The sequence below is a fragment of the Acinonyx jubatus genome, chromosome A1 (genome assembly GCF_027475565.1).
Source record: "Acinonyx jubatus isolate Ajub_Pintada_27869175 chromosome A1, VMU_Ajub_asm_v1.0, whole genome shotgun sequence".
Lineage (NCBI taxonomy): Eukaryota > Metazoa > Chordata > Mammalia > Carnivora > Felidae > Acinonyx > Acinonyx jubatus.
This window is the reverse complement of record NC_069380.1, coordinates 210,545,065-210,556,248: the sequence shown is the minus strand read 5'-3', so window position 1 is coordinate 210,556,248 and position 11,184 is coordinate 210,545,065.

Below are 11,184 nucleotides of genomic sequence, written 5' to 3'. Positions count from 1 at the left end.
AGCCGGGGTTAGGAGTTCACATACGAATTTGGACAAACGTTCAGTCCATCGCAGCATGAAAAATATCTTGCTCTTCTTCCCTGCCCCTCTGGGCTACCTCAGGCCTCTCTTCCCACACGGCCCACCCAACTGTCTATTCTATCACCCCTTTGACGGTGCGCGGAGAGGTCTTTGAAATGTGCTCCTTTCCAGAGCTACAAATAGGGGTGAGACACAGGTCCCCTTTACTCTGATTCCCCACATCAATGCCGTGGACTGTGCGGTCCTAACATTCCTCTACACGCATTCACGCGGTGGGGGTAGGGAGCAGGGTGCAACACGCCATTCCTTGCTCTCCAGAGACTCTCTTCCCAACCGAAGGATCTTCAGTCAAGAGAGGCTGGGGAGGAGGGCCTGCAAAAGTGGTAAGAAGAAGCCCCCGGAGCAGCCCAAGGAGCAGAGGCATTCAAACAGAAACAGGGGGCTGAAAATGCGGGAAATCCATTTTCCTAAACATTTAGTGATTTATACTCATAAATATTGTACCTAATTTTCCTGACAAAAAAATCAGAATTTGTAACGCACACTCATTTCCTTAAAAAAGAACCCTGTTTTGGGGTGCCTGGGTGGCTCAGTTGGTTAAGCATCCAACTTCAGCTCAGGTCATGATCTCACGGTCTGTGAGTTCGAGCCCCGCATTGGGTTCTGCTGACAGCTCAGAGCCTGGAGCCTGTTTCGGATTCTGTGCCTCCCTCTCTCTCTGCCCCTCCCCTGCTCATGCTCTGTCTCTCTCTGTCTCAAAAATAAATAAAATAAAAACATTAAAAAAAAAGAACTCTGTTTTCAAAGCATGATGCAAGAATAAAAATACATGACATTTTTTATTAGGAAATCCTTGGTGATCTGCTGATAGGACTATGGAAAAATTCATATCACCAGTTTTATAGTAACAGCTCTATTAAAAAGATGTACCAGTTCTTGCAAGATCTTTCTCCTTTACATTTCTCTTTCAGCTTGTACATCTAGAACTTCTCCAGCTCACTAGTAAGTAGCCTTCATGAGATGTCTGTTGAGTTCTCAACATGAGGTAGCTTCCAGCTCAGTATATCAGCCAACTTTTGCTCTGTAACAAATTATCCCCAAATTTAGTAGCTTAAAACAACAAAAACATGTTTATCATCTCCCAGTTCCTGTAGGCCAGGACTCTGGGCATGGCTTTGCTGGTTTCTCTGGCTCAGGGTCTCTTAGAAGACTGCAGTCAAGGTTTCTGGTGGGACTGTAGTCACTTCAATGTTCAACTCGGGGCAGATGTGTTTCCAAACTCACTCGTGGTTATTGGCTGACCTTAGGTCCTTTTGGCTGTTGGCCAGACACATCAGTTTCTTGCTATGTGGACCTCTCCACTGGACAGCTAACAAAATGGCAGCTTGCTTCCCTCAAACAAAAGGCTCCAAACATGAGAGAGAGAGAGAGAGAGAGAGAGAGAGAGAGAGATGAAAGGTACAGTCTTTTGTAACCTAATCAGCTTTTGCCATACCCTATTTGTTAGAACAGTCACTAGGTCCAGTCCATGCTCAAGGGGAGAAGATTATAGACATGACTACTGGGAGTCATTTTAGCAGCTGACTATCATTCTGGGCCATTTTATTCTTGTTGTCCATTACTGTTCTTACCATCCTGCCCTTTTAAGATGGATTAGGCCATGTGGTATGGCCAGTCATAACCAGACCTGATAGCTCATACTTTAAGCACAGCCTGCATTCTTCCACTAATACAACAATGTGCATAAAAACAAAAAACAAACAAACAAAAAGAATATGTAACAGAGGTGGCGGGGGGGGGGGTGGGGGGGGGTGGGGGGGGGGAGGCCTTTACAGCAATCTTATTGATTGGCTTTGTTCCAGTGTTTAGACTCCCAGATGAACAATCTGTAACATTTAGGAGCACCTGGGTGGCTCAGTCAGTTAAGCATCTGACTTCGACTCAGGCTGTGATCTTGTGGTTTGTGAGTTTGAGTCCGTGTTGGGCTCTGCGCTTACAGCTCAGAGCCTGGAGCCTGCTTCAGATTCTGTCTCCCTCTCTCTCTGCCTCTCCTCTGCTCACATGTGTTTGAGCTCTCTCGCTCTCAAAAACAAATAAACATTTTTTTAGTGCTTATTTATTTTTGAGAGAGAGAGAGACAGTGTGCAAGTGGGGGGAGGGGCAGAGAGAAAAGGAGACACAGAATCCGAAGCAGGCTCCAGGCTCTGAGTTGTCAGCACAGGGCTCGAACTCATGAACTGTGAGATCATGACCTGAGCGAAGTTGAGCCTTAACCGACTGACACACCCAGGCACCGCCAAAACAAATAAACATTAAAAAAAAGTAACAATCTGTAACATTTAGAGGCATGATGCGCCCTTCCCCCAGAATGTGCCTATGTCCTCTCCAATATATCCTTGAAAGGGCTTTGCCCTACCCATGCTCCACTGAATGTCAGGGAGTTAGAGTAATTATGCAGGAAATGACTCCAGGTTTCTAGTCCGCATCAGGGTCTAGGAAATGCAGCTGAATAGAGGGACATTGCCACGGGACTGTCAGGCTTGCTGTACTTTTAGGACTTCGTTCTGAAAAAACATCTGAGCTTAGGGGCACAAGCTCAGATGTGGGGAGGCCTTAGGGAGGATGGGTGATTTGGGCAGAGGAGAAGAAAGGCAATGGACAAGGAAGGTGCCGAAGATGGCAGTCTGCCAACCCCCTGAGGGAGCTTAGCAAGTCCTGCCACCCCTCCGGGCTTGAGTCCATCCTTTCTAGAATGACGGGACTGAAGCAGATAATCTTTACAGTTTATGGGTTAATAAGTAATAGAATTTATGAACTAGCTGGCAAAGAATGAGTTATCTGTTTGAAAGAGAAAGGGATGTCAGTGCTGATTTACTAAGAAGTTACAGAAAATAATTTATGCACTTAAAAATCACATAATTTTTTCTGATCTTAACAAAATTTCATGTTGTGAAGACTATTGTTTTGCAGATACAGAGCTCCTTTCCTTCTAGAAACAAACCCTTGCTTTTCTGTTCTTCAATCCTTATACACACACACACACACACACACACACACACACACACACACACACCATCCACGTAATTACCACGCAAGCCACCATGTAGTGCACCATGATTCTGTCTGTCTGCAGATGACCGGTCCAGGGTGATGTGCTTATCCAAGTGGGGACAATGTCAGTCCTTACCTGGAGATTTACATCTGGAAACAGGTGATGTCCAGCCGTTCTTAAGAATTTCAGGACTGGGGGGTGGGGTGCCTGGGTGGCTCAGTCAGTTGAGCATTCAGCTTTGCCTCAGGTCATGATCTTGAGGTCCGTGGGTTGGAGCCCCACATCAGGCTTTGCGCTGATAGCTCAGAGCCTGGAGCCTACTTCGGATTCTGTGTTTCCTTCTCTCTCTGTTCCTCCCCTGCTCGTGCTCTGTCTCTCTGTGTCTCTCAAAAATGAATAAAGGTTTAGAAAATAAATAAATAAATAGATAAATAAATAAATAAATAAATAAATAAAAGAATTTCAGGACTAGGGCCCCTGGGTGGCTCAGCCAGCTAAGCATCCAACACCTGGTTTCAGCTCAGGTCATGATCTCACAATTCCTGAGTTCGAGCCCCGTGTCACACTCCATGCTGACAGTGAGGAGCCTGCTTGGGATTCTGTCTCCTTTCTCTGCCCCTTCCTCACTCGTACACTCGCACTCTCTCTCTCTCTCAAAATAAGTAAATAAACTTAAAATTTTTTTTTTCAGGACTATAGGGGCACCTAGCTGGCTCAGTCGGTAGAGCAGGCAACTTGTGGTCTTGGGGTCATGAGTTTGATCCCCAACTTGGGTGTAGAGATTACTTTAAAAAATAAAACGTTAATAAAAAGAACTGCAGGACTCTAAACTGTGAAGTCAGGGGCTTTCAGGAAGCACATTTTCTCTCACTTGGGCCAGAGAAAATTGGTCTGGGAGAAGGTGGGGAGAAACAAAGCAGACATACCGAGAAAAGCCAGTGAACTGAAGAACACAGGCAGCATTTGCATTTCTGGTTCCAGTAATTGCTAAGGCCTGGCTCTTTTCTTGTCACCGAGTTTCTGAGATAGAACAGGATCCTCACAATAATTTCCCTATGTTGGTTAAAGCACATGTGATTTTCGTCTCTGCCCCTTGCAACCAAAAGGGGGAAAACACCAACTCACAAGTTTTAGAAACATAGAACCTTATAGAAACAAATGTCAATTTTTTTGATTATAAAGAAAACAAAGAATGACCAATAATTCTACCACTTTGAGATAACTTCTTCTAACATTTTGGAATATTTTTCCTGTCACTTTTCTATGCACTTATTAAAAAAATTTTTTTACCGTTTATTCATTTTTGAGAGAGAGAGAGAGAGAGACAGAGAGAGAAGAGAGAGTGGGGGAGGGGCAGAGAGAGAGGGAGATACAGAATTCGAAACAGGCTCCAGGCTCTGAACTGTCAGCACAGAGCCTGATGTGGAGTTTGAACTCATGAACCATGATATCATGACCTGAGCTGAAGTTGGACACTCAACTAACTGAGCCACCTAGAAGCCCTTCTATGCATTTATTTAAATGAAATTAGAATTTTGACAGGATTTTAAAATTCATGCTTTTTCATTTAATGATCACACTGAGGACAGTCTCTTGTGTCAATATATTCTTCAAAAACATTTTTATGGTTCTAGGATAATTTATGTTTATGATATTTTAATAAATGTATCCTATGAGTGCAAAGAATAATTGGGTTTGATTTGATCCATGAGAACAAGATCCACGATGTAATCAACAGGAAAGAAGAAAGGTGGTTAATATAGAGAGGTGATTTACTGATTTCTGCTAAATAGTAGAAAGAATAAATAGGATAAAAAGAATAAAAAAGAATGAAGTATTTGCATAAAGTCATTTCTTTAGAAAACTGATCATCAGTAAGTGTCATGATTTCTTCCCTCTTCACTATTTACCCAAAAACAAGGAAATAGTTCTAGAAAGAAAAGGAATAGTCAACATTTACTGAGCACTTACAATTTGACAGGCATTATGCTATGCACCTTAAGTGGACTACTGAGTGTGTGTGTGTGTGTGTGTGTGTGTGTGTGTGTGTGTGTTAAAAACACAACAGGAGTTCTACTCTCCTAATACATTTTTGAGTGTACAATTCAGTATTGTAGACTCTAGGTACAACGTTGTATGGCACGTCTCTAGAACTTATTCATCTTATTTAACTGAAACCCCATATCCATTGATTAGTAACACTCCATTTCTCCTTTCCCCCAGCCCCTGACAAACACCATTCCACTCTTTGATTCTATGAATTTGACTATTCTAAGTACATCATATAAGAGGAGTCATGAAGTATTGGTCTTTCTGTGACTGATTTGTTTCACTTAGCATAATGTCCTCAAGGCTCATCCCTGTTGTATATTGCAGAATTGCCTTTTTTATGTCTGCATGGTATTCCGCTGTATGTACATACCACTTTTTTCCCCCACTCATCTGTCAATAGACATTTCGGTTGTTTCCACATCTTAGCCATTAGGAATAATACTGTAATGAACATGGGGATGCTAATATCACCTCAAGATCATGACTTCAATTCTTTTGGATAAATACCCAGAAGTTGGATTGTTGGATCATATAATAGTTCTATTTTCATTTTTTTGAGCCAACGCCATACTATTTTCCATTGTAGCTGTATCAATTTTCATTCCCAACAGTGTGCAAAGATTCCAATTTCACCACATCCTTGCTAACACTCAATGTCTTTTTTTTTTAATAATTAGTATGAGGTATAAGGTGATATCTCTTTGTGATTTTGATTTGCATTTCCTCGATGATTCGTGATGTTAAGCACCTTTTCATATACCTATCGGCCATTTGTGGGTCTTTGGAGAAATGTTCACTCAAATCCTTAGTCCATTTTTTAACTGAGTTATTATTTTTTTGCTATTGAGTTGTCATGAGCTACTTTTTAAAATATTCAAATATGGGGCTCATGGCTGGCTAAGTCAGTAAAATATGTGACTCATGATTTCAGGGTCATGAATTCAAGCCCATGTGAGGTGTAGAGATTACTTAAATAAATAAAAACTAAAAATATAGTCAAATATTTATATGTGACATCTAATTAACAAGAAAATATTTCAAATTCTTCTCTTGATACTAACTGCAAGAGAAAAGGGACATCAGTACAATCTTAGAAGGGTTTCAGAATAAAAGATTTATAATAAAACTGGTATTAAGTTAATATAAAAGTCATAGTGGAAGTCTCAAGGTGAAAGCCTGGGCCTGATTAAATTGCTTACCACGAGACTGAAACTGACTAGGGTCCTTGGGCTCTCCAAGCAATACAGGCCAAATAGAAGTTTCAGGCAAGATTTTTACTTGGGGTTATGCTCAAACACAAGGTAGACAGCACAAAGGAAACAGTCCTTCATGCTGGTTTTTCCAGAAAAGGCCCAGAAAAGTTTTTACAGAGACTGAGGCGGGAAAGGAGTGACATCTGAGCACGTAAGGGCAAGGAGAGATACAGGAAGTTGGAATGCAGGTGCGGTGGACAGAACATGCTTCTTCATGCATTGTGTGTCTCATTAGCATGTTAAATCTCCCCCCACCCCGGGCATGGTTTTTAGTATTATAATGAAGTAAAAAGTCGGTGAAAGGTCAGCACTGGGGTCCACCTTGGCACAGACTAGTTTGGTTTGGTCTTCACCAGTCTTTGGAGTTGAGTCTCTCTTTTGGTGAGCATCCTACTTCCGCATTCCTGTGAGGCGTGCTACTCCAGAGGCATAGGGTTGCAGCTATCAAGGAATGCTGGGTTTCAGGCTAGGGCTGCAGGGACCTGAGTCCAGTCCCTGCTCTGTCTCAAGACCAGCTTTACCTACCTGAAAATTAAGTGCTGAACAGTGTGGTCATAACTTCTGTCCTTGGTTCCTTTCTCAGACTTCTAATCATTGCTTTTATCATGTGGAGGCCGGCATGGCCTGGTCACGGAGGGCCTTGTTCAGGGTTAGGATTTGATTCTTCATCCTAAGGCAATGAGAAAATCTTAGATAATTGTGCGGAAGGAAGTGACCTGATCTGGTTGACATTTTAGAAGGACTCTGACTGCAGAGTTGGGACCAGACTAGGGAGAAACTTGTGGAAAAATGAGATCAGAGACACTGACAGGGGAGTCCAGGGGACTGCCTATGCAGGTTAAGGCCAGGGTGGCAACAGTGAGGGTGGAGAGAAGCAGAAGGACTCAGCAGACATGTAGTAGGTAGACTCAAAAGGCCTTGGGGGTTAATTAGGGTCAGAGAGTAAGGGGGAAGACAAGACATCTAGAACAACTCTCAGATTTCTAGTTTGGACAACTGAGCGAATGGTAGTAATTTTGAAGACAGAATTCTGAAGGAGAAGCAAGTTTGGAGGGAATAAAATAACTTTAATTTTGGACATGTTGAATTTTCAGTACCTTGTAAACATTCCAATCTTGACAAATGGATCAAAGCAGGAGATAAAGATTGGGAGATCTTTAAGGATGCCTGGCTGGCTCAGTTGGTGGCGCATTTGACTCTTGATCTCAGGATTGGAGGCTCAAATCCCTCATTGGGTGTAGAGATTACTTAAAAATAAAATCTTAAAAAAAAAAAAAGATTTGGAGATCTTTGCATCTAGGCAGAAGATAAGGATTTGGGGGTCTCTTGTGTTCGCAAGGTCATTAAATCCACAGAAATCAATATCACCCAGGAAGAGAGTTAAGAGTGAAAAGAGAAACCTAAGGAGGACAGAAGAAAGAATGTCTGTCAAGAAGCCTAAGAAGGAGCAGCCAGAGGGGAAGAAAACTAGGGAAGCATAACATCATGGAGCCCAAGAGAAGAGACTACTTCAAAAAGGAGGGAATGGCCCTTAGCATTGATCACTGAGGGAGTCAATAAGGTCATTGACAGTCGCCTTCCCCATGTCCATTCTTTCCTTATTCTTGGCTTGGCATGCTCAGTCCTGACAGACAAGATGAGAAATGAAAAGTGTTTGGTGGCATGGAGCTCACTGGGGCCCTGGGATAAGGGACTCAGAAGTTCTGGAGTGGATTAGGAGTGAGTGTAAGGTGGGACAAGGAAGACCTAAATGAAGATGCTAGTGTCAAGAAGTCTGGCTGGCTGGTGGAGGGCAGGGCATGGAGGTAGGGAACACAGATTGAGGGAAAAAATCAGATCAAGGCATGGTTTTGTTTTGAGATAAGCGAGAACATTAAATTACAGGGCAGGGCCAGTAGAGACTGAAGGACCAGGGAGACAGAAGCCAATAGAAAGCAAAGGTTCCTGAGCAGATAACAGGTGATGGCAGCCAGGGCACAGGTGTAGGGACTCCATACAAATGGAAGAAGGCCATATCTTCCACTGTAATAGGAGGGACAGAGAAGGGAAATAGTGGGATAAAGGCAATGGGAAGCCAAGGGTGACAAGGAGTATGAACCAGGAGCCATAGGCTCCCTGAACAATGTTGAATAAGACCCACAGAGCTACGAAGAATTTTCTTTCCTATCTTATCTATTAATAAAACTGCCCATTTAACCTCCAGTGATGGCTTTGTTCACAAATATCAAAGACAATCCTTTATAATAATATAAAAAATCTGAGGCTAAATAATCTAAACATATCGCCTCCTGAATTAGCTTTAAAAAAATTTTTTTAATGTTTTTATTTATTTTTGAGACAGAGAGAGGCACAGCATGAGCAGGGGAGGGGCAGAGAGAGAGGGAGACACAGAATCCAAAGCAGGCTCCAGGATCTGAGCTGTCAGCACAGAGCCTGATGCAGGGCTCGAACTCACAGACCGTGAGACCATGACCTGAGCAGAAGTCGGATGCTTAACCAACTGAGCCACCCAGGCGCCCCCTGAATTAGCTTTTTAAACATGATTTACTGAGTCAAAACTAAATAGTAGGGTTAAAAATGCCTAGGCACATCATTTCAGTATCCTATAGAACGCCTCTAGTTAAAATAGTCCCAACCACCCCATCCAGAATGAAAAGAGAAGCTTCAGAAAGAAACTGGACATGGATATCCACTTGGAATAGAATGAAGTTGGACCTTTACCTCACACCATATATAAAAATTAACTCAAAAGGATGAAAAGTCTAAATTATAAGAACTAAAACAGTAAACTCTTATAAGAAAACATAGGGGTAAATCTTTGTGACCTTGGATTTGGCAATGGAACTTGTAACTAGGATATATAAAGAACTCTTACTCAAAAAGACCATACAATTAAAAAATGAACAAAGGATCTAAATAGACATTTCTCCAGCTACAAGGAAGACAGACGAATAACCGACAAGCCCATGAAAAGATGTTCAACACCATCAGTCAATCATCAGGAAGATGCAAATGAAAAAGAAAATGAATACCATCTCATACCCACTGGGATGGCTAGAGTCAAAAGTCAGATAATAATCAGTGCTGGCGAGATGTGGAGAAATTGGAGCCCTCATACATCGCTGCTGGGAATATAAAATGGTGCGGCCACTTTGGAAAAGTCTGGCAGTTCCTGAAGATGCTAAACAAAGAGTTCCTATTTGACCCAGACATTCCACTCCTAGATTCATACCCAAGAGCAAGGAGAACACACATGCACACAAAAACTTGCACACAAATGTTGGCAATAGCATTATTCGTGATAACTAAAAGGCAGAAATAACCCAATTGTCTAGACTGATAAATGGATAAGCCAAATGTGGTATATCCATGTAAGAGGTTATTAGGCCATACAAAGGAATGAAGTCTTGATACAAGCTACCATGTGAATAAATCTTGAAAACACTATGCTAAGTGGAAGAAGTTGATCACAGCAGACCATTTATGTGATTCCATTTATATGAAATGTCCAGATTAAACAAATAGAGACAGATTCATTAGTGGTTGCCTAAGGCTTGGGGAGGAGGGGGCGTTGAGGAGTGATAGCTAAAAAGGCTTCTTTTTGAGGTGATGAAAATGTTCTATAATTCTGTGGTAATGGCTGTGCAACTGTGAATATATTAAGAACTACTGTATACCTTAAATGGGTGAATTGTTATAGTACGTGAATTATATCTCAATAAAGCTGTTACCAAAAAAAAAAAAAAAAAGAAAGAAAAAAAAAGAAAAGAAAAGAAAGAAAGAAACTTGCAATTGTAGGGAGGCTTTCTTCTACTCAGCCTGCTCCCTCTGCAAGTCACAAACATCCTCAACCACCTGGTCTAAGTAGAGGAGTAGCCCAAAATGTGGGTCCCTGGGATACGGCCACAGAACTGTATCTGGGAACCCAGCAGCCACAGAATCATGCTGGAATTCATGTGTCTTAAGCTGCCTTTTGTCTTGACAACTTGGCTCCTTTCTGCCCTGAGTCGGTCCAGGATAAGTTCTCCTTGTGCCTGCAACACACTGAGCCCTTATTCCCTGGCACGTGCTAGGTTATATGGCGAGGAAAACCAGCAAGTTCTGAATCTGCTCACACAGTAGAACTATACCTCAACCTGGATGCAAAGGCAAGAAATGGCACACGCCACATTATGTTTTTCTCACCACCTAGTACAAACAGAAACCGTTTGATTTCTTGGCTTTTACCTCATCTTTTTTTTTTAAATCACAAAACATTTATTTCTTGAACTCTTGTCCTTTCCCCATGCTCTGTAGCTTGAAGGATCTGGGGGTGGTGTGCACACTGGAGAATGTGAGTGCACTTCGAAGGGTTGGCAGGGATTCTTGGAATTGGATGATGAATAAAGAGGTACTCTGTGAGTTGAAACACTGTGGTTTTTATTGGATTTTTTTTTATTACATAAAAATTTCAACTTTACAGTAAGGAATGAATCATTTAATCATCCAGTTGATTTTGCCATTTCCTGTGAGGCAAGGGAGATGGTGGGGTCAGATCTTCAAGAATTCTGGGAAATCACGTCCTGTAACCAGAAGCCCTGAGGCAGGATGAAACTCAACTTCCTAGGGGAAATAGGAAGGGCATTTAGAAGTGTCCACAGGCTTTGAGGATATAGAAATGGTATTCCTTTATAAAGAAGGGAGGCATGGCAGTCCCACATTTGGAATTTGGGGGAGAAATCGGGGAATTTGTCTGGAGGGAAAGCTCAAGGCATTGATTCTCTCTGAGCAGCTACTACCTAAGAACACATTGGAACTCTACCACCT